General features: G+C 43.5%; 1 pseudogene; it reads left to right on the top strand.

The window, feature by feature from the left end:
* The first annotated feature begins 861 nt into the window (after nucleotides 1-861).
* LOC138246820 (epidermal differentiation-specific protein-like) lies at nucleotides 862-1,843 on the top strand (annotated as a pseudogene).
* The last annotated feature ends 2,305 nt before the right edge of the window (nucleotides 1,844-4,148 follow it).

The raw sequence follows: 4,148 nt of genomic DNA, 5'->3' as shown, positions 1-4,148 counted from the left end.
CTGCGGTCTGTAATGCTGCTTTGCAGTTGCCCGCCAGTTTCTCCTTTGTTCTGCGCTTGCAATCATGCCGGAGCTTCTTACAGTCAATGACTGTCCTCTTCACCTGTGTCACACTGTTTACTTCGTCCACAAAAAACTGCTGTATTGCCTCTTTCTTCCCTAACGGCAATTTGGAGGTGACAAAGAACTGTTGTTGATGCTCCGTCTCCTCACTGATTAAGATGTTGTTCTCCCCCTCACTGAACCTGCACTTTCTCTTCCCCTTCTCCAGTAAGTCTGTCTGGACATGCTGGCTGGTACTAGGGTTGTTGGGGTTGTCTTGGGGTCTCTGGTCCCCTGGCTTCTCCATTTCTGCTTCTGCAGTGTCTGCTGTTTTTTTTTTGCAAAGCAGCAGTTTGCGGCTATTTTTCTGATGCTTTTAGTTGCAAAAATGATGCTAGGCTGACTAGCGTCTGATTACGTGCCCTTAATCGGGCTAACATCACTTTTGCAGCACTAGCGTCATTTCATTTACAACGTAGCACACAGGCTAGTGTCATTTTTTATTTCCACTTCTCCGATCCTAACGTTATAGCATGCCATTTTGTAAATTCAGCGCAAGCATGGCATTAGTATCTGTCGTTACACAGCATAAAAAATTTAGATGCAACGCTTCGCTGCAGCAGCAGTGCATCATTTTTTGTAAAAGTGGCCCTTAGTTTGAAATATAATTTCCTTATCAAAGTCAAGGAAATGTACCAACCAATGCTGTTAATTTTCACCAAACCTTCCATCTTATTCAACCTATGAGTAGCTGTTGTTTTGTATTACAGTTACAACTAATGTACAAAAAATACATTTAAAAGACCACAAATGACAACCATGAACAACATCACTGTCTATGAGCATCCCAACTTACAGGGACTTCAAAGGACATTTGCCGCAGATGTTCCATATTTGGCTGAGAACTTTGAAAATGGCATCTCCTATGTGAAAGTTGTGGGGCAGCCATGGCTAATTTACGAGCAATCAAACTATCAGGGGCAGTGCATTCCGCTGGAGGAGGGAGAATATTCTTGTACTGATATAAATAAGAAATATTCTTCTCTGAAGATCTGAGCAATCCTAAGATCACAGTTTATCAGCATTGCAATCACTTGGGTGAAGAGAAGGCTCTGACTCAAGAGACAAATCTGAAGTATAAAAACATGGATGGTATCATAACCTCAAACAGAGTCCAGAGTGGAGCATGGTTTCTGTGCGAGATTTCAATTAGAGGTGGAAGTTGCACTGTAGCCAGGCCTGGTGAAAATTCGAAAGATTACTGGGATCAAGGTTTCAATGATAACATCTACCATGCATATCCTCTGCACCCTGGGAACACCTTTGTGACTGCCAAGATTCTGTGGGACAAGAAAAAGAATGAAAGTGAAAAGAACAGTGAGATAGATCAGTATTTGTACACAAACAACACAGATGTCAGGCAGCAGTTCACCGCTACTTCTGCCAATATGTCTCCCATAGCTTTCAATTCAGCAATTTGTCATCAGTCAAGGTGGGGACATCCTTTAAGCTGATTGGGTTCAAATATGAGGGAGATGAGCCCACCACCTTCACAGTGAAGAAAGGTGAGGCTGAGTCATTCTCTATGAAGAAAAACACAGTGTTGTGCATGCTGGTAAAAGCACTGCCATGCAAAAACATTGGTGTGAAATTCATGTGCAAAGAGGTCACAATGTCAGTACCAGAACATACCATTGCGAGCCTGGCACAGATATTTACATCGATGTGCAGTCCCAGGCCTTTGGGACACGTTAGTTTGAGCCACATTTTTTTCTTCTTAGGTGCCATGTCTCAACATTGATTTTCAATTTTTTTTAGGTAATTGTACTTTCACTAAAACTGAGAAATATGAGAAGGATCATTTTATGGCTTCCATTTTCCCACATGATACCTCAAAAAACATACTTATCTAGAAGGTAGTCTTCCTGTGACCCAATGCATATTCTGTGCCACAAAATAGGGTCTTCCAGTAGTGTAGCAATGAACTTTGACTCTTTACCAGAATTTCAACTAATGCCACATTTGGTCTCGGTTACTGATTGCCATTATACATAGCAATAATACTGTTCGCTCGAGTCTGCGAGCCAGGTCCATGCTCTGAAGACTTAATGAATGTCACTGAGGCACCAATGAATGACTCTGTGCTTTATAACCTGAGCCAGGGTTGTACTGTGATTGGCCAGTGTTCATGTCCAGTGCATCTCCAGCTCACTGCTCTTTTCCGGTGCTGAGCACCAGTGATTCACTGGCATCTGCATGTGGCAATGCTTCAGCCATTGCTGTGCCCTTCTATCTAATGGAGGTTTACTGCTGCATCAGGTTATGTCTGCTCCAATCAGAAACGCTGCAAAGAACTTAATCTGGCCACTTTGTGACTTGGCAACAGCAATATCTGTCGTGTACAGAACATAAGATAATGCCCCACTTTAAATATCCCTTAAGCACCTCTGCTGACAAGATCTCTGTCTGAAAACTAGTATACATCAAACTACCTCAAATGCTGGTTACAGCTCCACTTGTTTTTTGTTCTACTGGAAATTAGTGAAATCCATATTCTAGGTGTTACTACTACTCTAAATACAAACTTCTCTCCCAAGGGCTTTAGCTGATCTCACAATGTGATAAGTCACTTAGGACCTCATTTTCAAGACTCTGACGCATCGGCCTGATGAGTCAGATTTCTTGTGCTGCCCCACGATCCCCTACTGATGCCATGGATGCGCTGTATTCACACTACACAGCTACATGCCACATATTTTTGCATCTGTTGTAGTTAAACTCACGCATTGCTGGACTAGCGTAAAAAATTATGCTACTCCAGCAATGCGAGGAGGCCCAATAGAAAAAAGCCCTGCGTCGATTTTACGCCTGCTCCATGCAGGCGGTACAACTCTGATGCATGGAAGGTGCAGAATGATGCATAGAAAATGTAAATTTCACGGCATCAGTTCTGCGGGACTTTTCCCGTGGGAACACCTACCTCTGCATATATTATAACTGGCGCAGGTAGAATGTGACTGACGAATTTACAAACTGACGCATTGTGCCAAATGCATCAGTTTGTAAATATGGAGCAGTGCAGAGCACTGCTAGCGACACCACTGCGTCTAACAGAAATGATGCAAGGGTGGCACAAAGGCCTTGTAAATGAGGCCCTAGGTGACTTGCTAAATATGTTAATTTCAACCATATATTGTAACCAAGAATGTGAGTTTGTGAGAAAGCATGACCCTCTCTTTGGTTTTCATTCTAATAAGTGTGGGGGTCATATTATACATTTTCCAATTTCAATCGTGTAGGCTTTAGACCCCATTTGAAAAGAAAGTTGTAAAGCTGAACTGGCAGATTTACACCTACATGCAGGTGTAGAATTCCAACCTTCTGGAATTCTCAAACATTTCCACGAATATGCATGGAGCATGGGAAACTGCTGCAGGTGCAGCTTTTCATGTGTATTCTTTGGAGAGTAGTGTGACATTCCCAGAAAAATCCCATTCTTGCTTTGTGTAGCTCTCCATAGCAGAAGCTAAACACGGGGGCAATAGAAACCTCTGCGAAAATGCATAGAATTTTTGTCCCCCATACAATACCAGCAAATCTTCAGGTGATCCATTGACCTTTCTATGTAGCTGCTGTACATCTCCTTCTATTTACAGGCTAGGAAGGGTAAGAATAGGATTTCCATATTCCACTTACTTCCAAGGCTAACGGGTGGCTCCTCTGTAATAGCAATGGAGTGTCGCCACCCTGCTCAGAGTCAGGCAGTGAAAAACAAAATGATATAAAACAATGTTTTTATTTATCACTCGCTCTCTGACAGCCATGGAATCCAGGATGGGGTGGGGCGGGGCTATGGCAGGAAGAAGAAGTGGTGGGCACTGTAAAGTGCACAAGGCGGTTTGGCCGGCTGTCTTAAGACACCCAAACCAACATGCACCCATATTTCTCCAACCCAGATGGGTTGCGCAGGTCGGTGGAGAAATGGCACAGGCTCACTGTGCCTCAGCGAGCATCAAACCAGCCCTCTCAGAGCAATCCCGGTGCTGCTCTCATGCTTGGTATAGCATGAGAGAAGCGTCTGGATTGGGAGCCTGTGCTTTTGTGCC

The sequence above is a fragment of the Pleurodeles waltl genome, chromosome 7 (assembly GCF_031143425.1).
Source record: "Pleurodeles waltl isolate 20211129_DDA chromosome 7, aPleWal1.hap1.20221129, whole genome shotgun sequence".
NCBI lineage: Eukaryota > Metazoa > Chordata > Amphibia > Caudata > Salamandridae > Pleurodeles > Pleurodeles waltl.
The sequence above is the reverse complement of the archived record's forward strand: the minus strand, read 5'-3'. Positions and strand labels throughout refer to the sequence as shown.